General features: G+C 35.8%; 2 long non-coding RNA genes across 3 annotated transcripts; one reads left to right on the top strand and one right to left on the bottom strand.

The window, feature by feature from the left end:
• Positions 1 to 5,437: 5,437 nt before the first annotated feature.
• Positions 5,438 to 20,001, bottom strand: LOC140002698 (uncharacterized). Its single transcript, XR_011809937.1, has 3 exons — positions 19,652 to 20,001; positions 19,443 to 19,546; positions 5,438 to 6,601 (listed from the first exon to the last, which is right to left on the bottom strand). It is a non-coding gene; the product is annotated as an uncharacterized lncRNA (long non-coding RNA).
• A 151-nt stretch (positions 20,002 to 20,152) lies between these two features.
• On the top strand, positions 20,153 to 25,785 carry LOC140002697 (uncharacterized). Of its 2 annotated transcripts, none has more exons than XR_011809936.1 (3): positions 20,153 to 20,216; positions 21,703 to 21,917; positions 23,326 to 25,785. It is a non-coding gene; the product is annotated as an uncharacterized lncRNA (long non-coding RNA). The 2 variants fall into 2 exon arrangements; XR_011809935.1 differs by having other exon boundaries at positions 20,165 to 20,224.
• Positions 25,786 to 26,153: the final 368 nt, after the last annotated feature.

Raw genomic sequence — 26,153 nt, 5'->3', positions numbered from 1 at the left:
AAAATTCTATATATTCAGTTGAGATTTTTCAGTCCTCCTTTAGCTTTTTTTTTTTTTTTTTATTTAAAAATAGATATAAATAAGACCACATTATCATGACAGTTTGTGACATCTGAGCTTAGACTAAAACAAAGCCTTTCTTATTGCAGGAAATAATGGCATTTGAAACGTTAAGGGAAAGCTACAGATGGAAAGCATTCAGGGCTTCTGTCTGCTCTTTGCATGCTTCAGCAACAGCTACTTTCACTAAAGGGTAGTAAAAGGTAGCTTGTGAAGAACTTGATACACAAAAAGGTAGCAAAACCCCAAGAACATCTACTCATCCAGAAAACTGAAGTTAAGAAATCAATATTCATTTTCATCATAACGTCTCAATGTATATGTGTATATATATATAGGCTATGTACACACATTTTCAGTGTATGTTTCTAAATGAGATTAAAAAAAGAAAGTCATAAAATACATCTGTTAATTTTTGCTTACGTAAAGTAACAAAATGTTAAGGGGATTTTTACACAAGTTTCTTTCACTGACATTCTTAATGTCCGCTCTTTAATTTTTAATATGATATACCTTGTTTCTACTCATTCTTCAGGCTGACTTTCCTAAAAATGACCAAGTTGTTATTGTGATTAATGAGCCAGTTATTTTCATCTGAGACATGAAACAAAACAAATAGCCCATTCTCCTTCAATCTACTGTTTTTCAAAATAGTATCCCCCCCCCCCTTTTTTTTTAAACCACTGTTTTAATACCTGAAAGTTTGACTGATTTCCTACACAATTTACTCCCTAAGTTACTAGGATCTGAATAGGGCAGGCTAGAAGAAATACAGGGTTTTATTTGCCTTTGACAATAAAGCAAAATGTAAATGCACCTTTGCTATTCTTATCATGAAACACTTGAAAGATGAGGTTGACAGGAGTGGAAAAAGAAAAAAAAATGTTCTCAAAGACAGTCACCCTCTATAAAAGAAGTTGCGAAGATACCCAGCTTTCTTTCCCAGGTTCCTGTTGGGTATGTCCATAATGTATTCCAAGAAGTTCTTGAAGATTTTAAGAAAGATACAGTCACAACAATCCTTACAAATTAACTGTAAAAATCAATTCTAAGCCAAATGGTTGGATGTTGTATGTTTAAAGAAGGAAGGAAAATGAGAAAGAAGAAGAAAAAAAGAAATCTGGGAAAAGATTTCACCCCAGGGGCACTGCAGTTAGGCAAATAAATATGTTGGAATACCATCAAGGAAAATACAGTATATTATACTCTTGGGAGAAGATTTAATAGAAACAACGCAAACTGTACAAGGACCGTGACTTCTAAATTACAGGTCTTGAGAATCTCATGTACTCTCAGGCAGCTGCAGAACACCAGTTCCTCCTTCCTCATTTGGCTCTAAAGCCTTTGGCATCTAACATGATTTGTGGAAAGAGTATTTACAGCAGGAAGAACAAGCAATTGGCATTTGCCAGTATTTCTTGTAGAAGAGCTAGGTTCATTTGCAACTTTTGATCTGTACAGACAGAGATATCACTGAGTCTACATGTGATAAGAAATTGTTTGATATGCATGGTAAACACATTGCATTTCTTTATCATTTCCATTTGTTTTGGTATTAGTCCAATTTCTTTTTGGGAACTTGCAAAACAAGGGAGAGAGGGGCACCTGCTAGGAAGCTGAGGAAATAATGGTGACTCCAAGTTCATCTGAAAAATTAATCATTATACTTTATGTATTGCTGAGTACCAGGTCCTCAGCAATACACAACAGATGATAAAAACTCTGAGTCCTTGCTCTGAAGTGCAGAATTTGAGGATCCTACTTCTGTGCTTCCATGGTGCTTTCTATTGGAAGATTTCACTTTCCTCTAGAAACTACTATGAGCTAATTTCCAATACGTTTGCCAGGCTGACAGTTACCAGCTCAGGAGATGTCCTGGTTTTGGCTAGGACAGAGTTCATTTTCTTCCCAGCAGCTGCGATGGTGCTGTGTTTTGGATTCAGGATGAGAATAAAATAACGCTGATAACACACCAGTGTTTCAGCTGCTGCAAAGCAAGGCTCTCACAGAGCCAAGGCCGTTTCAGCTTCTGGTGCTGCCCTGCCCACAAGGTGGTTGAGGGTGCACAAGAAGCTGGGAGGGAAAAGAGCCAGGACAGCTGACCCCAATTGGCCAAGGGAATATTCCATACCATATGACATATGCTCAGTAATAAAAGCTGTGTGTAAATAAAGAAGAAGCAAGGGATGTTTGGGGGTATGATATTTGTCTTCCCAAGAAACTGCTATGCATGATGGAGCCCTGTTTTCCTGGAAATGTCTGTACATCTGCCTGATGAAGGGAGAAAGTGAGCAAATTCCTTATTTTATTTTGATTGCACTCACAATTTTTGCTTTACCTATTAAACTGTCTTTGTCTCAACCCACAGGTTTTATCACTTTTACCTTTCTCATCCTCTCCCCATCCCATATGGGGAGAGTGAGCAAGCAGCTTTGTGGTGCTAAGCTCCCTGCCAGGGTTAAACTACAACAGGAAAAAAAAATCCAAAGCACAGACCGGGGGAAATAACTTGCCCAACATCACTCATCAAAGTATGTCAAAGTACGAAAATCAGGCTCAGTGTGACCTTCAGAGAGCCACTAATTTTCTTTTCTTCTTGAACTGTCATCAGTTCAAATGACATATCTGTTTGTGAAGGTGGTGTCGTTGTTCATACAGGGTGCCGTGGGAAACCACTGTTTCCAGTAACACCAGGTAGCTCATTATAGTGGATGCGAAATATTAAAGGTACAAGCTTTAGAGTTCAGATTTAGAAATACCTTTGAAAACGAAGGAAAAATGTATTGCTTGCCCCATCTATTTCAGAATCCAACAAATAACCTATCCCTACTCAGTGCTCCAGATATCCTGGATAATAAATTAAAATATTCATCACCTTTCTGTGAGCCCCTGAACTATGCCCGTTCCATCTAAGGGAGGGATATAGTTGCAGGGCAGAGCAGACAATCACTTCCTTCTCTAAATGAACAAATATATGAAAAAACAAAAACAACAACAAAACAAACAAAACAAACAAAAACAAACAAACAAACAAAACCAAACAACAAACACAGAAATCTTCTTTTTCTATCCACTAAATATAGATCCTAGAAAGTACTGAACATTATAAGCCTTCTGGTTCATAATTAGATCTTGGATTGTGCATCAGCCTATGAAGTGTAAAGAATGCAAAGTTACTGAAATAATGTGTTTTAGCAAAAACATGTACCTTGCAGGAAATTTTTTATTACTAATAGATAGATTTAATCTACTCTTATTCTTAGCACCTAAATATAGTCTGTTATCCTCAGATTCTGATTTCATACCAGTGACTACATAATGCCTAAGCATAGCTTCATAACGCATGTTTGAGGAATTCTGTTAATTAAGAGTTTTCCTTGTCAATTAATAATTAAGGCATTCTACTTGCTACAGGAGAGCCTGTCTTGTTAACATGAACATTTGTCAGTTTATTAGTAGTCATATGTCTGCATAGTCATATGTCTACATTAAAACTCAAGATGTAAAATTTTTTTACGGAGATAGAAAATGGTAAAGAATAAGAAGCACACACACAGGATCAATATGAGGATATTCTAGTAGATCCAGGGCTGAGTATGACAGACAAGAACTTTCTATAGAATATTAACAAATAAAGGAAAAAACTGGAAAAATTTAAGCAGAATTCCTGTCTCATCTTCAGTGGAAAATCCATTCAGCTATTCTTTCTGATGAACTGCAAAATCCTACAGCTGAATTAAGCAAATACTTAAACACATTCATCAGGAAACGAGTAAAGAAACAGTTTGAACATCAGAACTTCATACACAAATTAATCTTAAGGGAAAGCTACTTTTCAGGATGATTCTGTGCCCTAAATTAACACCTATTTTTAAAGAATCCTGGAGAAACCTGTACCATCTCAGCAACCAATAATCAGTATCTACAGAGTGCCACCAGGTGGGTTGAGGCACTATTTCAAACAGAAGTCTGACAGATAACCTGAAGGTTGAAAAAGCCTTCTGTTCAGCAGCTCTTTCTTGGTGCCTGTGACATTAAGGCTCTGAAATTGTTCGCTTCAAGAACTACATAACTAAGAAAAATATTAGTAGCTGTCTGTGTCACCTACAACAGTGAAAAATTCCCTGTTTTAGAAGAAACAGCAAGACAGTCTGCATTATGTAGTCACAGACCACCTTTCTGTGTGGTCTGCATACTCAATATACTCCAGCATACTCAATCAGGTAGGAGTAGTCTTTCCCTAAAACCTTAGAGATTACAATTTATCGTAAACATGGAAACCAAAGTGATCCGTTTTCAAAGGTGATGGAAATTCTTAAGTCATTGGCATCACTGAAAATTTTGACCACAGACTTCAAATAAAAAATAAAAATTACCAACTCACCTTTTTAGGACATTCAATTACAATTTGCTGAAATGCTGAAGCAGCTCTTCTCTTCATCCTTCTCCCTCTCTTCCTGCACTACTTGAAATAAACTACCTGAACTAGTATTTGTTAAACCGCTTATTTTCTGTTTTCAGCACCTTATCACTCTTCCAGTATTCAGAGGAGAGCAATCATTTTGTTCTTATATCCTAATAGCAACACACAGCTTTTATTTAAAACAAACGAACACAAACCATTAACACCAAGAAAAAGACCACCACCACTACAATAAAAAATAATAATAATAAAAAAATCCGAATCTCCATTCTCAATGACAAATGGAAAACCTATGCATACACTCTGGTGACACGGATAGAATTTTAACACGCAGTATAGTTAGAGAAAGAAGAGAAGATAAAGGACTGATGTTCAAGTCTGAGCTACATTAAAAGAATAATCTACAAAACAGACATGCTGGTTTAGCTTATTCTGAGAGGACATCACAAAATGAAGTTTGACTGATTCAACTGTCATGTGTTCATAACTAGTTCTGTGTCTATGTCCCATGGCAGGACAAAAATGCTTTGAAGTTTAAAAATGAAATCAATTGCTGCTGTACTCTAAAACCAAGGAAGGTATTATGTGTAGAATGGTTAAGAGGCTTGCTTACATGACTGCTCACACCATTTGCTTTTTAGCTGTTATGTACCTTAAAAAAAATAATATACTCCCTTAGATAAATGTTGAGAGTAAATTAGGCAAATAAATCTACAATTACTGGGATAAATTTGGAACATACTTGTTGCAAACTATCCTTCTGTAATCTTATCAACTCCGCTTAAAGAAAAAGACTCTAAAACATAGCAAGTAAGAACAAGTTGGGATGACAGGTGTTCATAAACAATGCAGGGACATCCCAGCAACAGATTTGGTTAACAACCGCTCTTGAATCCAGTGTCCCTGCTCCCCCACAAAGGCAGCAGATTTAAATGAGATATGCAAGCACTGAAAGATGGGAAAGCAAACTTTTCCAACACTTGGTAATTTTTAGGATGAATATTAGCAGCTGCTTCATAGCCCTAACAGTCTAATATAAAAGCTCTACTCTTGTATTTAAAACAAACAAACCAACAAAACCCACATGCACAACACACAGCCTAAAGCCCACAGCTCTTTGCTGTGATTCAGTGCAGGATTTTTTTCCTAATTTGCCTTTCCATACTATAAGAGATAAAAACATGGAAACTTGAATATATGGCAGAAAACTGATAGGCAGAGACAAATGCAGTTTTTGAACTGAACTCCCCAAAAATGCAAAAGTTACTTCTACTATAAGGTAGCACAAAGTATTTCTTTTCTTACGAAACAAGTTCTTTACCATGCCAGTTTATCATCCGAGATGTTGCAGCAATCATTGCAGTCCAGCCTTCCCAGGGGTTCAAGCTACAAGCTCAGATATTCAAAACATGCTACATTCCTTATTTATGAATTGATACACTTTGATCAACTGTCCCAGTTACTCTTTCCTCCTCCCCATCTTCGTCTTTCGTCGGTCCCTTGCCAAAATTCTGTTTCAGACAAAGATACAGAACCACAGTACATTTAGGGCAATACACTGAAGATTATCTGAAGATTATTTTCTATGTTAATTTCAGAAACAGATAAAAATCAAATAGACTCTATGACCATTTTTTTTTCCTGTCAGTCCCTTCTCCTTACAAAAAAGCCCAACCAGAGTTAAGAATACCAAACTCAAAAAGACAGCCTCGTACCCACTTGGGGAAAATATTCCCCATCTCTGAAGAGACTAAGAGTACTTAGCAAATGACAAAAGCAAATCCAATACATGCTGAACAGACAAACTGAGTTGCACATTTAAGGCTTCTTAAAGAGTGGTAAAAGGCTTTTGTAAGCAGTTAGCAGATTTTCTGTTTAATTTACCATTTCAGTAGCGATGGGGTTAACTAACAGTGTGACTGAGGCTTTGATCAGATGGAAGTCAATACTGCAATCAAAACTAAAATATAAAAAATACAGAAGTATAAATCCAGATGCAATCATTGTGAGTTCACAGCATAATCCTCTGCACCAAGCATGAAGGAAACAGAGCACTCGAAGGCTCTGGAGATTTTTGTTGTTGTTGTTGTTTTTCTTCTGTTTTATAATACAAGTTCCCTAGAGAAAGAAAATGAGAAGCTAAAGAATTAAGTGCTTTTCAGAGGCATGGGGCTAAAAGAAATTCTTGTTTCCTAAAACCTTCCCCTGTTAGGGGCATCAGCTGTGGATATGTTGGTCTGAAAGACTGAAAAGCTTTCTGTGATCGTGCTTTTCTGAATAACAGCACTGATGTCCAGTTTTAACTTAACCATTTGAAGAATCTGCTCATTTATTCCACTGGTATTCAGAGGTAAGAAGGCACAGAACAGATGTGAAACATGGTTGCTTCTGTCTTTTGCTGCTGGGGCTGCTAGAGTCCAGCACAGATTTCAGTGTCCAAAATAAATTAATAAGCTTTGCAATTTTGAGAAGACATGTTGTGCATCTCTGCTGTGAATTTTTAAGCCTTCCATATTTTCTCATTGTTCAAAAAATGAAGTCTTATTTTTACCTCCTGAAATGAGAAGACCATTTCTTTACCAGCTGTATGTACAAATCAATAAACAAGTTATAGACATTTTGTTCTCTTTACCTTAGAATAACTTCTGGAAGAACAGGCACTAGTCTAAGAAAAAAACATGGTAGGACCAGACCATACAGAAAGGCCTTCTTACATGCCTCATTTCCCCCTAAGTGTCATAAAAATAAGTATGAAAAGCCCATAGCTCCATAAGAAAACTATACCTATACTGCCATAGACAGCAACTTGACTGCCACAGAATATGAATGTTATTGCAATACTGACAATGCGTGACCCTCTTCATTATTTAGGTTGGCAGTTTTCTTATATTGTCAGAATTTAAAGCATGCCCATTTTCCATTTACAGATGATCATCCTGTCAAAATCTTCAATGAAGGTTCAGTTGTTACAGTCCTACCAGAGTTAAGCAGCGTGGGAGAGAGGAGAATAACGACACCATTCCTAAACTGCTTTATTTTACCCTGAAGCATCATAAGGAGTCCTCTAGTTCCATGATATAGCTATCAAATAATGGGACAATCAATGTCACACTGGCTTGGGAAATCAGATACATCAGCAGCCACTGTTCAGTTTTAGAAAGAGTAAGCTTACTTCTACCGCATGCCTGCTTTTGTGATTCTCTTCCCATGTTCACACACAGTAATTACAATTAAAATCTAGGTTTTGCACATCACAATTAACAAACATCACTGAAATAAAGGAAATTATATTCTGTGGCATCCCTTCTCTCTTGCTTAGTAAATAACTGTAAAACACTGAGGAAAAAAACAGGTATTGAAACAAGCAATGAAAATATAATGCAAAAACTCCCACATGACAAAATGAGCTACTAAGACGCTCCCTTATTCATGCCTGGACAGACTGTCCTGCAGATTTAAAAATGAAGCAAGCAAGCATGGAGTCAGCTCCTTACTGTGGAAAAGTAAAAGCTGGGGACTAGGCAGGAGCCTAGCTGCTTACAACTGCAAGATGTTTGCATCAGCCAGCTCATGATGTGAGAAGAGCCTCTGATCTCTGAAAACAAAACCTCCTATTTATCACAGTAAATTATAATTCTACATGTAAGATTTCATTCAGATGCTGTTAGGCCAGAAATATGCAGCGTGTCTAATGAAAACATTACAAGAACTGAAATGGAATACCTATGTTTATTTAAGTAAATGTTTTGACCATAGCCTACAGGCACGTCAGTGTACAAGGCAATTATTTGTAGAGAGGTGGGCATATCAGTTCCCACAGTAAACCCAAACTGTAACTCTTTGATGTTAAAATATAAGCTACAGTTTACAACACTTTTTGAAGCTTCAGTATTTGCAAAGAAAGCATTGCTGTTTTTTTCTGTAAAGAATCTTCTCAGTTTAAAAACATGTTTGTTTAAAGAAGGTATTTGCTAGATCCAGGCAGTATTACATTTGTCTAGAACACTTGACACTGCTTATTTGCTCAATATATAAATATTGGAAGAGATAGTACTAATCTGAACAGATGAAGACTCCCAAGAAAGTCCTTAAAATATCAAATATAGATAAGTATATCTGTCTCCATTTTCCAATAAAAAGCCTACGCTCTTAACCATCAATCTCTTAGCCTTTTATGTATATATTTATACATATCATATATAAACTTACATAAAAAATAAAAACAAACCCCAGCCTTAGCTGCCTGGAGTTGTTCCAGCTATAAAAAGTGAAGTTCATTACTAATGTACTGCATGAGAATAAGGCAATAGACCATTCACTTCAGTATCTCATTTCCATATTTCAGATGCTCCACAGAAAGTGAGCTTGCTTTCTGTCACACCCACATAAATATACACTGCTGTTGCACAGGAATTTTTTCATTAGACCAACTAGATGTACTAACACTCAGTGACAGGCTTACAACAGGCCAGCAGCCAGTCACTGGTTGGGTACTGCAGACCTCCATTTTAGGGTCAGTTCTCATTACTGTTTTTATAAACAATCTGGATGAAACTCAAATGCATACTAAATAAATTTGCAGATAACACTACATTAGGAGGAGCTATTGACTCCCTCAAGGGTAGAGAGTCCTTGAAGAGAATATTTTTTTAATGTCTCATCATGGAATTTATTTAAAAAAACAAAACAAAACAATGATAATTAAGTATACATCACCATGTAAAACAAGATAGAGATTCAAAGCTGTAAAAACAGAATATGAAGCAAGCTGCTTTCCCAAACTGTAACTGAGAGAAGCCTTAGCAAAAGACTATGTTTCACTGGAACAACGACAACCCACTGAACTTGTTTAATCTTTGCCATCACCAATACAACTCCATATGACAAAGTTGTACTTCAGGTGGGACAAATGGTGTTCTGCCACTGACTGTCTTGCATAGGTGACAAAAGGAAAACAGCAATATCCTTCTGAAGTAGCTTGGAATACTAATATCTCCCAACAAAAATATATTGTTTTGGTTGTGTCACTTTTTCTGTGGTTGTTTTTTTTTTTTGGTTGTTCGTTTTTAAGAGGGATTTTCTCTCTCCTGAATACTCACATACTACACTGAACCTGGAAAATAACTAAGAAAACAAAATTGCTTATGCTTAGATTCTAAAAAAATATGTGGTTTTAGAGGTGTTATGAAGTATTTACAATTAATATGTTCCTGTTACCTTATTGACCCCTTTGAAAAGAACAGTCATTCATTGAACTTCTTTATTTCCTTTTCTATACATATGTTAGAAGAGCCATAGATTCCACAGATGAATTCCTCCTAATCAGAACACTAGGACTCAGGAATTGGTAGTTCATAGGAATCAGTTTACAGCTGCTCAAAAGCATTCAAAAACATTTCCTCTAGCCTTCCACCCCACAAACAAACAGACATACTCAAAATTGCTTCAGTAGAATCTTAATGTTTTCTGAAAGCTCCAATTTGAAGAAAAATACTGTGCACAAGGTTCAGGATGGCATTTCTAAACAAAATGCGATGAGAAAAAAAGTTATCTATGAATTTTGTGTCAAATGGAACATAAGACAATTCTGAAAATCTTGGTTTTGTTCCAAGGCAGTTTCAAACATTTATTAAAATAGATATGACAGCCCACCTCATTTGAGCCTCGCTTAGAAATTTAGACCTATTTGGTAGACTTGTACCATTGCAGAAATAGGCTCCAGGGAGAAATGCCGAGTTTAATACTATCTTCAGCAGTTCTTTTATTTTCACTCTGACTACTAGTAAAACTTGCAGCTGCTGATAGTGGGAGCATCATTTGCTCCCCTGAATACACTGTGAAGTTTAGAACAGCAACAGCCCAGTTGAACTGGCTGTAGCCACCAAAAAAAAATAAAAGAAGAAAATTCCTGTGGCAGCACTAAAATCCAAGGGCAAATTTATTTGCATCTAGGTGTCACGGGGAAACAAGAAAGATAAGCCAGAGCTTCGGATCCATTCACTTTCAGAAAAAAAAAAAAAAAGAAAAAAAACCAACTTTTTTTCAAGTGACTGAGAGACTATACCTTAAATATTATTTAGAAACTAGTGAAAGAAACTAGGCAGGGAGAAAAAGTGATATGGGGTACGCAAAGCAGCTTATTTTAGTTCTTCCTTTTTACATTCTCACATCAAACAAAAGCAATCTTCTAACTGCTTGGACCCAAATCTCTGATGTCATTCCTTTTCAAAATTTCTGATAATCTCTCAATGGAAACTTAGAGCAAAGTCAGGTCCCAATACCTACGTTGCCAATCAAACTGAACAGAAAACCGATTTTCCTTAGCATCTTCCCCTTTGTGCTTAATTACTCTTCGCACATTCTCACAAAGAGTTAAACTGTGCAGGCTTCACAATCTTCAGCTCTTTTGACACATAAGTGGAAAAATAGGTCTAGTAAAGCTCACAAAATAAAATTAAAAAAAAGCATTCTTTCAAAAAATGAAAGCATATTCACTCCAAGTTTGACAATGTGTTCTGCTTATTAAATCCCAGCCCCCAATGAAAGATGACATTGGGATGATGAAGGCACTGAGCACACACTGTTTTTTAATTAAGGCTACCTCTAACTTTAACTACAGTAGAAGAGTGGCATTTTCACTGTATGTCTCATGCAAAACTAACCTCTAGACAGTGGCATCTAAATGCATCGTAACAAATACAGACCATTTAGAAATTCTGATATATTTAGAGAAGTTTCTGTAATGTACAGAATTCTGCAATTTTACTATGAGGTTTGGTCTTAAAAGATTAAAAGTACATCCTTTTACCAGCTCACCCTTGTTTGGATATCAATATTTCCCAATTTCATTTCCTATTGGTATCCCTTATTCCAAACTACGCTTTCCTGACCAAAAACAGAGGGCTTATTTTCTGTGTATGGAAAACACAAAGCAGACTGTTCTCCAGACATTAACAAGACAGAATAATAATATGAATCAAGATTATTGCCTGATCCCCAGCAGATGGCCAGATGCAAAGTTACCCGATTTCCCTCTGTCAGTTTATGCTCATGAAAAACACAATTTGCTGCTAACTGTAGAATTCATCAGTGAAATATTTGTCCAGTTTGGTGACAAAGAAAACTCATATATGAGATACTACTAATGAAAGCACTAACAAAGATATGTTTTATTGCATCCAAGCAATAAAACAACTGGGTGTAAAAACAAACAAAAAAAAAAACAACGTAATGGCTTGCTGGATTATTTTAGCTCATTATTATTAACTCATTATTTAGTTCATATCTGGAAAACAGTGAAGGGAAGCTTAGGCTCTTGCTACCACTTCAGCTCTAAAAGCATCTAATACTAATTTAAAAGTAAAGGAGCCCTTCTACAGTCTTTAAAACAATAAAGAGTACAAAATTAAAGTATTATGTCTCCTCTGTTTAATATTTTGTGCGATAGGTACATGCACATATTAACTAAAACATTTTAAGTTATCCTTCATAAGTCACTGTTTAGAGCATATGTTCTTTCAGAAATAATCTGAGATGCTATTTTGCATGGTGAAAAGTCTGACTTGTTGAATTAAAAGAAAGGAATACTGTTGAGTAATTTGGATGTTATCTGAAATAAAGCCCTTGATTATTTCAATGTCATCTCTGGGAAAAAGGATTTCAAAGAAAAAGTAAGATACTGGTTAAGAAATACAGGTTTTCCTTTTACACAATTTCCCTAGCAATACAAAATGCAAAAGCATACATGAGAAGAAAAAAAAAGTAAAATTACATATACTTCAAATTTTATAAACAGAAAATGTATAGAAATGGAGTGGTACTCAAGTATTTCCTATAGATAACTATAGTTCTTTGAGCATAGATCAAGTAATGATAGAGGTACTTTTCCGTATCAAATATGCTACTTATTTAGCAAGCTATACAGAGATACAATTTTTGTCATCATTACTGTAATCACATTACTTTTGTTACTCAATTGAACTTATAAATGTTTCGGAGAAATGCATGCCACAATTTGAGGACATACTTGGTTTAGAACTATAGTCAGCACTACCTCAAAGAAGGAAGGGGCAAGTGAAGATAGAGGGAGGGAGAGAGAAAGAGCAATCAACCTGTACTTGCTGACATCTGCTTTGCCCATATTCCATCTACCTTCACTGCATAGTAATACCAATCCTTACTCTGAGTTATCAGGCATTTTGGAATACTTTTAACAGAGAATTACCTCAATAATTTGCTACAGCTTCAAAAGAAGTAAAAGAACAAATGATTGTTTATTGATTTCAAAACTGAAAATTCCAACTAAGATTTAAACTTCAAGTCCATCTTATAGTCACTCCCCACAAATATGAGAAATATTATAAATTAAAAATATTGCTAGACAGTTAAGGGCTTAGCAACAAAGAACCCAAGGAGGGCTGATTCACTTTTTTTTTTTTTTTTTTTTTTAATTTATCTGGAATTTTTCATGAAGAACTGTAGTTTTCTAATAAGCTGCTGAAGTACAGATGTATTTTAACTGTTTCCAGAGCACTAATCTTTTTTGCTGTGGCAAGTTTCTTCATGATTCTTCCACTTCTCATTTTTTTCCTTCCCAAATGATCATATATGGGTCTTTGTCCCAACACCCTCCCCACCCACCCAAAAGAAAGGGAAAAAGGGGGACAAAACTATTAATTCAAAGGTCAGGAGAAGGAACACCGGAAGACAAATTCTTGTCCTCCAAAACCCAGAAATAAAGGCCATTGGAAACTATATGCTTTACTACCTGGATAATGGAGAAGAGAATTCATGGTATTAACAAGCTCTGCCTTGTTATGCAGAGCAACACAGGAAAGCAAGGTGAGTTGACACAGGAAAGCAAGGTGACAACTAGCTAAACCCTCCCTCAGCCATTGGAGAATGATGACAAGGATTCACAGTTGCAGTTTTCCTTTCGAGTGTATCATACACAGTGTGAAAAAGTAAAATCAGTCACTAAAGGGGATATTAAAGAAAGCTTTGGCATTTCAGCAGTAACAAAGTCATTAAATGTATTTGCCAGTGCAGAACTTATACTTAGAAGTGTTCTGAAGTGGAAGAACAATTAGCTGAAGGATCAGCTGATAAAGATATTTCAGTCTTTCCACTCTAAGCCAACAACTCACTAACACTGAAGGATGGGTCCTTCTACAGCTTTAGAATTACAGTGACATCTACATCATCATAATACAGCATGCTTGTAGCATGAAGGGTAGATAGGAAAATTAACTACATGGAAGTAATCCTGTCAAAATAAAATGGGCTAGGCTTGATATTTGAACCACTTACAAACTGACATAGGTAAGTATAAGCATTCTTCCCTTAATCCTCTTTACCTTCACTTTTCTGTGGCTATTTGAAAGATAGCAGACTAGAAAACAAACAAACAAAAAACACACCTCTACCAGCCACTTCTGTGCTCAGATCTACACTGGAAGTATTTATTATCAGTAAGTCATGTCAGTTTAATTTTGATTGCAAAATCTAAGGGGCAAGCATAGTACCTTTTATCACTTTTGTAAGCACCTCTTTCTTATATTATTCATCCTTCTTATGTTATTACTCATAAAATTTTTACAGCTGCATGACTTAGATGATCTGAACTTACCTGAACTTCAAAAGAATTTGGCACTGAAAGCTTATTTCTCCATTTAAACAAGAAAGCCACTCTCCAAATTTAAATCCAGAGCTTAATTCAGCTAAAGGACACATATTTTGTTTGAATTTTTGAATTGCTCTTTCAATGCCACTTACTGATATTTACATTTCATCCAACTATTTCACAGCTTCAGACTTGCACATATGAACAGAGACTTGCTGAACTATGCAAGAACAGGGTCACCTCTTGATTCTATTAGCAAGAGGTCTAACAAAGTATGTCAAAAACACACCTTTGAGAAACATTTTTCCTTCAGGAGTACTGCATCAGGTGAAACACAGTACTTTTCCATTATGCCCTTATAGCTTTGAATGTATCAATTTTTTCCTTGCTCTTCCAGGAGGACTAATCTGTGTTCTTCACCCACTTTAATTCCAACTACTTCTCTATTATTGTGCTACCGCAGAACTATTTCCATTTGCAGTTCCATACTGTGCTTAATGACACTTTTATGCCATAATACATAGACCTTCTAAAGAAATCCCTACATGCTGTTTTTAATTGGTTTATCAGCTTTTCTTTATTTATTTCCCTGTTGAAAGATTTAATCCTTTTCACATCAACACGAATTTAAGGACTTTGAAGGACATAAGTAGCCGTTCTACTACACACAATGTAAAAATTAGTCTTTAAAAGATGATTCTTGCATTCAACCTGTAACATTTAGGCAAACAAAAGTATGCCTTCCAGAAGACTGCATTTTTCTAACACTTAAGAAAAAAGGCAAAGCTAATCTACAGTGAGTTTGTGACATGCGTGAATGGATGAGTCACCTTCTGCCTTCTTACTTCATCCACTTTAATTCAGATGCAAAATCTCTGCTTCCCTTGAGGGATGTATTTTCTGATTGGTTCTCAAGTATTTTTCAGGCATATAAAAAGACAAACCAAGAATTTAAAAGACATTGAGTCAGCATATTTTCAAGAAACCTGCTTGTACTCTGCTCTACAGATTTATCCATCTACTTGCTTTCTGATACAGGAAATTCCCTAAGGGAAATCCCCCTTGAGTATCACAAAAAAATCTCTGATGTCATTATCCAAGGAAGGAGAAGTGAAGTCACACAAGGCAATTGCTGAAATTGTTTTTTGTTTTTTGTTTTTTTTAACTCAGAGAGGACCATAACTTATATTCAATAAAATGAGTTTTGGAATGCCTTTTAAGTATTGCATAAACTGCAACATTTCAACAGTGAGGCCCACCCCAGCAATAAGCCATATTCTTTGTTTTGGAAAATACATTTCAGGTTTAGTAAAAATGTTTTATATTCGCAAGGAAAGTTACAAAGATGGCAGCCCTGAAATTAATCTCATGTTTTTAAACTTAAAGTGAAATACTTTATAGTAGTGTCTATCTCTTTCAAGGATTTAAAGGAATATATTGAAGTAACAAGAATTAAAAAGTATCATCTGACATTGAAAAAGTTGTGTGTTTTTTGTTTTTTGTTTTTTTTTTTTTTGGTGGTGTTCTTTTTTTTCAATTTAACCTAAAGGATTTGTGAATCTAGAAGAGTGCTCATAGTGGTTATGTGATTTGAAGACTGTTGAGAGTTTGTGTTAACATTTAACATGAATTAATACTGATTTCTTCAATGAACATATTCACTATTAGAACATAATTCAATTTCTGATTGAGGATGGGGAAAAAGATACAAGAAGTGCTTTAGTACTTCTCCAAATTAAAGCACATGAACCATTGTTATTGTCCAACTGGTAAAGTGACATGCAAGCAAATAAAACTACTGTATAGGTAGGAATCTCTAACAAAAAAAAAAAAAAAAAAAAAAAAAGCAGTAGAGAAATCCAGTATGTAGCTAGCATCTGCTTATTAGCAAGCTTTCATGAGGTTTGCAGAATTTGAGAAGACACTGTAAGAAGACAAAATCAGAATTTTACCTCTGCTATTTTACCTCCACTATGGACATTTACCTCTATTACACTTTTTTTTTTTTTTTTTTTTACCTCTGCTGTGGAACTACTGGAAAGAGTCCAACTCACCAAGATGATCAAGGGACTGGAACACCTCTCCTACAAGGGCAGGCTGAGGGAACCAGGACTTTTCATCCTGATGAAAGTGAGGCTCAGGGGGGATCTCATAAATATGTATAAATACCTACAGGGAATGTGCAAAGACAACAGACAGACTCTTTTCAGTGCCAGGACTTATCCTGGTAATGGGTACAAACTGGAACACAAGCTCTAAGTATCAGGAGGTGCTTTAACGTGGGGTAACAGAGTATTGGCACAGGATGCTCAGAAACACCGTAGAGTTTCCCTCTTTGGAGATCTTCAAAAGCCACATGGACATGGACATGAGCAACCTGCTGTGGGTGTCTTTGCTTGAGCAGGGGGGTTGGAGCAAATGACCTCCAGAGGTCTCTTTCAACCTTAACCATTTGTATTCTACACTCTGTGCTGCCAGTGATGCTAGGCCCAATCTATCAACTCCTTGGTCAAAACTATCATGTATCATTACTGCTCTGCTTTCTAATTAAAAAATGGCTTTGGACATCAAATAATGCTGCAGCATCCCTCTCTCAGAATTCATATACTACTTGGCATGGAATACTGCCGTCATCTCACACATCACTGCACTTAACAGAATTAATGAGTCCTAACTTCATGAAGAATGACCTATTCCTATAACACAGTTACATAAAATGACAGTTTAGGATGCAAAGAGAGCTATTCAAAGGTCAGAAAATTAAATTCCTTGCTCAACAGTAACTGTGTGTATATATCAGAACTCCTCTCACAGGACCCTGAACCCTTAGTTTCACAGACTGGACAAAACACGAGGCAGAGGCTATGCAGTGCAATTCTCTAGGTCCATTATCAACTTCTGCATTATTTTATGTGTAAAATACAAAAAATCCCCCATATGAGAACAGCAGTCTACTATAACGAGCTATACAGAGATCTCTTAGTTTTAATGAACCTCACAGTGTTACTCAAAAATATCTCTGAATTGTTCAGGCTGGACCTTGAATTGTCTAGAGAAATAACAGAGCAACATTTTCTCTTTCTATAATTTTCAGCTCTGATACAAAGAAAGTTAGAAACCCTAGCTCAGCATCAACAAGGATGTTTCATTGTAACTTCACCTTTTCATTGCTACAGCAGATAAGATTTCAGGTTCATGTACTCAAGAATGAGATTACAATTCTCATATGACTCAGTATTAATTTCATGATAAACATAAATGTTTTGTATTATCCAGAATATATGGCAAAGCAGATATATTTAAGCATGGAAAAGACAACAGAAGCCTGTGAAAAAATGAGAATAAAAGTATATAAAAGGGCACATACCAAAACAGAGTAAACAGAAAATCATACACCTTGTAACAGCCACCTAGATATAGAATGCCAAGTCTGTTCAGTCTTGGTCTCCAGAAAGCAATGACTGCCTGATTAGAGAAAAGGAAAAAAAAAAAAAAAAAAAAAAAAGAAAGTACTAATGAAACCTGTACCCTCCTATATGACCAGTGTCAATGAGAAGCCTATAAGCAACTTCATAAGCTACGACATCAGGAGATAGTAGCATAACATAATTGGCCAAATCACGCCTGTTTTCACTGTGCCTGCACAGTAAGATCCATTACACCATGTTGGAATATCTTTGCTTTACCAAAGCCAGAAATTTTGAAAATCTGCGATAGTTGTCTGATATAGATACACTGCTAGGTTGTTTCAAAGAAACACTACATTTCTAATACATCTTCGCGTCCACAAAAATATCTATTTATAACAAGTAATTGCTGCATAGGACCCCTATACTAATAGTCATAAAATGAAGAAACTACAATAATTTTTTAGTCTTCTACAATCAGGTCAAGAAGTTGTTCTTTTTTAACTACTACTTTAAGAAAATGTATTACTATGATTTCTAAGTCTATTTACAGATCAGCTTAAAAAAAAAAAAAAAAAAACAGGTTCCTGTTTACATGCTTTTATGACCACATATGTGACCCTTGTTCAGCTGAGGCAAAATACAAAAACAAATGATTTAGAACATGTTTTGTGAAGTAAGATAAATCCTGCAAAATATGAGCAACATGTTTAACTCTTTTCTTATACATTTACACTCAGCAGAGTAAATCATGTAAGCCATGAAAACCCATACTGTGATAAAGTCTACATTCAGTTTCTCAGTTCAAAACCTTAGGCATGCATCCTAGAGGCAAGTTAGTAAAAGGTTAATTGCACATGTAGCAACTGTATGAAGTATCACTCATCGCCAAGAAAGGTTCTCATCTTATTTATTTACCTGAATAATAGCTCTTTCTGGTTTCAAAGTTTATTGTATCATAAAGAAAACAACACAGAAGCAACAGTATAGAATTGTGACACAGTTTTACACACACATTAAATTTTATACAGCTTAAATCTCTATGTTCTACTGCAGCAGTATTTCATTACTTCTAAATTAATTGTTCAATGAGGCAGTGGTAAATTCTAAACTAAGCTTTCTCAACAAGTACAAAACAAGTGTCAACATGACAAGGCAACTAGTGATAACCAGCTGCGTGTATCTAAAAGATTAAAGAATCCTTGCACTTGAACCTTTTCCTTAGAAATAGTCATTATCACAGACTTAAAAGACAAAGACTTCAGAGAGCTTAAAAAAAAAAAAAAAAAAAAAGGCATTCTGAGGAAAACAAAGTAAGAAAATAAAAAAAGTTATCTCTCACAATAGGGTAGCTAAATTGGACACACTGATTTATCTACAAGAACTTAAATTCATCTCATACTTCCATACCCATCAGAAACTCAGGAAACAGCCTGAAGGCCAACATCTTGTTCTCTCATCTGGACTGAGACAACTACAACCACAAAGAAGAGGCTCACCACACTATTACTATCATCAGCAAAATTTTACACAACTTAGTTATCTGGACAGTAATGTAATAGGTTACCAAGTGGGAAAGAATGATAATAAAGAAAAAAAAAAAAAAAAAGTAAAAACTTGTGATAATTTTGTTTGGTCTCTTTGTGTATGTAACAGATAGACTTTTAATTTTTTTTTTTAGTTTGATAAAATAGCAACTTTATCCTGTACTTCCAGGTTTTCTAAATCACCTCAGCGTATTTTGATTTTTAGTGTGAATGCTATCATACTATCAGTTGTGACATTACACAGGAAATGAAGTTCAGTCATTCTGCATGCTGAAGCTCTCAAAACTATAAAGGCAACGCTTGCAAAACACAGTGAAACACAGTGTTAAAAAAAAAAAAAAAAAAAAAAAAAAAGAAAAGAAGATACTGATCAAGCTACTAACCTTGTTGCCTCTCTCCCATCTTCTCATACAGTAAGGACTTCTGAGTAACTTCTCAGGGTTCTAACTTGCAAGAATGGAAAAAAATCTAATGCAACCAGCAGGACCTACAAACAAAATGACCACCACTTAGTACTTATTAAAAACGTTACTTTTAAAAGCCAAACAAAGGAAACAAAAAAGTGAATCAATGCAAGCAGAAAAGTACATACAATCATAATATCAGACACTTTAAAAAAGGACTCCTTAGTAACGACTAGCTCATCACCCTTCAGTCCTTTTTGTATATGTTTCAGTTTAGGAGCAGGCTGAACTAGAAAGCGTTAATAACTACACAAATTCTGCTGCCCTGCTCAGAGAGCAGGAGGGCTTAGTTGTAGTCACTAGCACCGGTGTGGTGACTTGCTTTCCAGAAGTCAGCCAGTCCATTTTCTTTCCAGGACAGCTAGGATTTGGAGTAACTCAAACTAGAAGGTATCCGCTACTACGTCACCCTAGTAGTGCTGAGGACAAATAAGTTATTCACAAATCACTAGGCAATACTTTGTTTTTCCCTCTCACACTACACCTTTTTTGTTCAAGTACTTGTTTTGTACAAGCTGCACCATTCTCCAGCCCCAAACAAGCTCTAGCTCCTGCAGCTGTGCCATCATATCTAACTCCTTACACCTGGTACACTTTACAAATGTGTTTCTTTGGGGAGAATGACTTGTTTTTGCTTGTTTGCTCCAGCAAAAATCTTATTGCTTTTAAGAATCTGAAAACTTCTTAATTTAAGTGAGTAGGTCAGTACAGTAAACCAGTTAGTAATTTATGTTCACTTTTGCTAGATTTACTCAAAGGAAAAAAATGAAGTATAATGGCTGTACTCATTAGAGTCAGGAGCTATAAGGGAGTGTAAAGCAAGGATATGCTCTATGTGGATGCAATTGCTCTGGCTCCTAATTACTATTGCTTTTCCTGAAATCCTTAAAAACCATGTAAGAATAAAAGCTCTTATTTTAAGACAGAAATCAAAATATAGTGGTGTAACTGATTCTAAAAAAATTTACTGAACAGAACCTTTTTCTGTTTTGTGTCCATATTTGATATTTTTCCTGGAAAACTATTATTTCAGGATTACATAGTATTTTCTGATACCTGTAGTTTGGTAAAGATTCAGAAGGTGGCACTAATTTGTGTGTGGTATTTTAGCTGTATTTCTTCAAGTACTTGCACTGTTCACCAGCATTACTCATGTCAGGACTCCCACAGAAATAAACAGCAGATATTGATTTGAGAATCGTTAAATGTGAGTGATCTGTCCTTCTTTTGGAACAGAAACTCTAGCTTTGCTTTTGCCCCTATGTTTTTATGAGGCCCAAATACCAGAAATATAATACCACAATAGTGTAATTAACTTTCAGGCTGACAATGAACTAAGAGATGAAGTGCTGCTTAGCTAACAAAATGACCAGCTGATGATCTACTGGTGTGAATTCAGTGTGTAGGACAACAAAGATTTAGTGTAATGTAAGGCTAAAGCAATATAAATGTGTTACAGTATTTAGAGAGACATATGTTGTTTGTTACTGTAAGATTGATGGATGATTTTCAAAATGAAAACATTCTACATATCATGTGTTTTCTTCAGAATATCAAGCAGTTCATGAGATGAAAAACAATTACATGTGGACCTGCAAGCGGAAGCAAGTTTCCATATATGTATATTTTAATCCTGGCTGAACAGAATCTTTGAAAAAAACAAAACAAAACAAAAAAAAAAACACGTTAAATCCATGTATGTAATAAATTTGAGGAGATTCATTCAGCACTAGTAGTATAATTTCCTGATTGAATAATGTATTTTTTTCCACTGTTAATTTTGATGACATGGCAACAAATTAATCCTGGGGGTGAGAGCCAAAAGCATCTACATGACCTTCTCTGTTGTGCTGACATCAGCTTTATGTACGTATTTTCCCTAGCTCAACTAGTACATTAAAAGAAAGTTAAGGAGGATATGCATGTTTAAGTTGCATAAAACATTACTTGAAAAAACGACATTAATTAAATACAAATGCTGTGAGGGTAGATAGTGGCTCAAATGATCTTATAAAATTGCCTGAGAAAGAAGGATGGATAGTACTGAAGATCAAATTTATTTTTTATTACTGTTCTGTATTTGTGGTCTTCCAGTGTTTCGAGAAATTCATTACGTCTGTTTGCAGTAACAGAAGTGTTTGTTACATCCATATGAAAGACATTTTCTCTGTCTTTGCAGGTGGACTCAAGTGTCAACTCACCTGGTCCGATTGCTTCTAAATGAGCTACCATTTTGTATTCAAGGCAAGAGAAAAAAGATCCTATTCAATACTTGCCACTTATTTCTTCAGAAGAAATTCTTAACAGGGTGCTTGCTTTTTTGATTTAGCATAACTTCATTCATTGCAGAAGCTGAAGAACTTCAATACCCAATTGTGAATTCTTTTGCTGAATGTAAGCTTCTCAGTAACCTTTTGTCTAATGCAGCAGTAAGCTCTCCATTAGCACTTAATCTGTGTATATTACATACTAGAGAGCAAAAATCAACTCAGTTATAAACAAAATTCTATTGATACTAGTGAAATTATCCATGTGCTAGGTTTTCTGCCTAATAGTTCTCTATCATAGTAGTCAGCAGAATTTGCCATCTAATAAGGCTGACTACAGGTTCTCATTTATTTTTGCATGTGTGATGGTTGTTTTTTTTTATTTTATTTCTTCTTATTGATCTTTGTCAAATGCCTCAGAACAATCAGTTTATTCCTTGTTATTAGCTTTTATCACGTCTTAAAACAATCATATGAGAGGTTACATGGGCATGTTAGACCGTGCTGCTGGCTTTGGGAAAGGTGTTTCCGAGGCTAGGTTTAGGATTCTAACTTAGAACTAGTTGTCTGGCAAAAGAAAGAAGATGTCTGTGGTTAAATGACCCTACTAATGTAATGTCAGTATAAAAATAATTCAATAGTGGTCTGGCAAAGTGAAGTTAATGTTAATTAGTTATGTTTAATGTTAATTAATGGATTAATTTCATTTCCCCTGCCAGTATCTTTTTCAGTGGTGTTGTCACAGGATTGTGACTGAAACAATACAATATCTGTTATGTAGATACAAATTCATACCTTGCTTATCTCCACTGCCAATGCGGTATAAATAAGAATCACGTATTACTACCTGGTGTGTATTCAGCTTCTCTCTGTGGCTCTAATACTATGTCCGTCCATCCATCCATGTGTCGTGTTCCCCCCCCCCCCCCCCAAAACTTGCTACATGACTTTTTATTCAGGTACAATAAATGATCTCAGATGTTTATAAATACCTGAAGTGTGGAAGACAAAGGGATGTGGCCAACTTCTCTTCAGTGGTCTGTAGGGACAGGACAAGGGGCAATGGCCACAAAATGGATCACAGGAAGTTCCGCACCAACATGTGAAAGAAGTTCTTCACGGTGAGGGTGATGGAGCACTGGGACAGGCTGCCCAGGGAGGTTGTGGAGTCTCCCTTCTCTGGAAATATTCAAGACCTGTCTGGATTCCTAGGTGGGCAACCTGCATTAGGGAAACTGCTTTGGTAAGTGGGTTGTACCCGATGATCTCTGGAGGTCCCTTCCAACCCCTACAATTCTGTGATTCTGTTACACTTTGCTTAAAGATAAGAGCATTAGCAATCAGCTTCAAAGCCAAAAAGTTACTTCAGCTTTCAGAACTTGAAATAACCTGCTTAGCATGTTATTTCTATGCATGGTTCTACTTATTGCTAGTAAATGAGTATTAAAATATATAACATCCCAGAATTGATATACTAATACAAATAAAAGCCTGGCCCTTACCTAGCGTGATGCAGTGTGTGTTTTGAATTACAGACTGGTTGATCTTTGTGATTAAGAAGCAGAGGACGGTTTGCTACATCAGCGCTTGGTCCCTGGGATAATGGTACAATGGTTGAGTAGAAGAGCAGAAATTCTCCACACCTGGTGAAACTTCTCACTTCAGAAACCAAGGCAAGAAAGATCTTACCATCAAACATCTGGAAAACAGGCAATGTGAGATTTCATATTGCTTTGCTTACAGCTGCAACAGTGGTCCACGGTGCATCTTCTTGTTTTTGCTATTTTAAAAGAAATATATCTCCTTCCCTTCTAACTGCCTTTCAAAGGAAAGGGCATGGGATTTTTCTTCTACCAGATTTAATCATAAAGACATTGAGGGATACAGCAAACCGGTGTGACACTTGTCAATAACATAATATTGAAAATGCCTTCTATGTGGATTATTGGATTGAGGATGCATAAATGAAATTTCTTAAACCTTTCGTGCAGATGGGCAAGGTCTTTTGATCAAAGTCTATTCAGTAATTGTACCCCAGAGAACAAGATGACTTCCTCCTTCTGCTTGTTGCCTTTTCCACACAGTGAAAATTTAAACAGAGATAGTGACATAAACCAGTTGCTCAATCAAAACAGGGGCACAACAGGATGTTTTGCGTACCTTCTGATGACAGACGAGGCAGTGTATCCTCAAGCTGTTAGTTAAGGAGCAACCCTAGAAGTTACTGTTTGTTACATCCTTAAATTTTCTTCAGGCTCCTGCATGCTGCCAAGTCACTGCAAAGAAGCTGGAAAACTACATCTGAGGAGTCCTCTCTGGTGAAGTGAGGCACCGAGGACAGAAGGAGAAGTTATACATATAAACTAAAACCTATCCTCTGCTCCATCATGAGTGTTAGGCTACAAAGTGTGAGACTGTTCTGCAAGAGCAACTTAGTGTAGTTGGCTTCTGAATGCCTTGAAAGTCAAAAATTTCATTTGGGAACATTCAACACATGTCTCAGTTCTTACGGAGTTCTGAGTAAGAAAACTGAGTACTTACAGAAATACTAAGCATAAGCCATCTGAACTGAAGATTACTTTCCCCTAAGTGAAGAATGAAAACTTTTTTAATTTTTTTTTATTTTTTATTTTTTATTTCTTGCCACACGTCTGTCAAGTTTTACAGACAAGACATTCCAGCTCTAGGAACAGAAATGGTTTCACCTTTGTCATTCATTATAGTTTAATCAGGCACTTGCCATGTACCCCTCTCCATTGAGTTAAATATGGTTTCTCAGCTGAGTTCCTAAATTCCAACCACACACACACACTTTGGCAAGGCAGATGAGAATAAGAATTTGTTATTATTTTGTCTTCAGCAGCATTGTTTTTACGCAGTAAGACAACATTGCCATGAGCTAAAAGCACAGTAAATGTTTCCTTCTGAGATCATTGAAAAATTATTTTGATTTTTCTGCTGGACAATCGGTTATAATCTCCTATAAATATGGATCAAATGAAGAAATAATTATTTAAATCTGTTTGCCATTTACAGCATCTGTTTATCTAGTTTGTAACAGCCCTGTGCATTTTTAGGGAATCCTGAGTCTTTCATTCATACATTTATTCTTTTTCCTTTTACCATTTTTCTGCCTTGCTGTGTTCTCTAATGAGCATCTCTAAGAAATGGCTGTTACTGCTGTTAGGTAATGGAAAAACTTTTTTGCTCTTGAGCGCAGTTGCTTCTGCATCCTATTACCATTTTTCCTTTTCCAGGCAATGAACGCCACATGAGCTTCATTTTCTAATCCAGAGAAAGATGCTGCAGCCAAATTACTCTGGATTAGAAACACTGAGAAGATTTCCTTTTTCATCACAGTCTCTACACATAGCAGGGAAACAGATTTTACTTAACATTGAGAACAGAAGATTTAATTGCATTACTGTGTAACAGGCCTAATTAGTCTTATCCTTGCAACTACAGAAACAGAAATACATTCTCAAAGCTTAGACATATGCTTTCTATTTAGTACTGATTCACTTGAAAAGAAATCCCTCCTATCATATTTGCATATATTTAGATGTTCTATTTGTTTAAAAATTATGTCCAATGCTTCCTGTCTTAGTTCATAACACTAAAAAAATAAAAAGTGCCCAGTCACCAAAACAAATCGCTAGAATTATTCATGTGTTAAACAACATCAATTAGGATGAATATTTTTTTCACAGAGTCAAAATTTATATAAGGTTGCCAAAGTAAATGGCTTCATTTTCAAAGTTTCTCAGTTCAGTTTTCTTCAGAAGGACCTGGAGTTGTTAAGAAAATTCTGACAACAAACAGCTAATTTTGGCCCCGAATTTCACATACATTAACTGAAACCCAGTCTACTAAAGGAATGACCCAGATGAGTTCCCCATGTTCCATCAGTTCTCTTGGAAATTCCTACAACTACAAACTAAGAAAATTGCATTAGCTTCACAGCCCTGCCTGTAGGCAGTGTTAACTGTGTTTCTTTTGGATTCGAGTGACCTGGCATTCAAAACTGCCAGTGATGTGCACATCCATTCAAAATCACTATGATTAGCAGCACTTATGCCTTACAGAAATTCAAACCAAAATTAAACATGTAACTATATAAACTCTGGAATCTGCCTGCAACCTAGTTATCAGTAACCAAATGTATTTCATATCTACATTCATCTTCGTATTCATATTGTCACATCAAGAATAACAGGAATTTTGGTAATTTATATCCTGGTATTTTTTGTTTTCCCTCAGTTGCAATATTTATAGCATTCAGACCAATTTTGTCATTATTTCATTTATGAATATTACATTATCATTTAAATGTCATTATCACTATGAACTGCAAATAAGTCAT

This window comes from Anas platyrhynchos, chromosome 5 (genome assembly GCF_047663525.1).
Source record: "Anas platyrhynchos isolate ZD024472 breed Pekin duck chromosome 5, IASCAAS_PekinDuck_T2T, whole genome shotgun sequence".
NCBI classification, from domain to species: Eukaryota; Metazoa; Chordata; class Aves; order Anseriformes; family Anatidae; genus Anas; species Anas platyrhynchos.
Note: the sequence above shows the minus strand (reverse complement) of the source record. Positions and strands in the feature narration are given on the sequence as shown.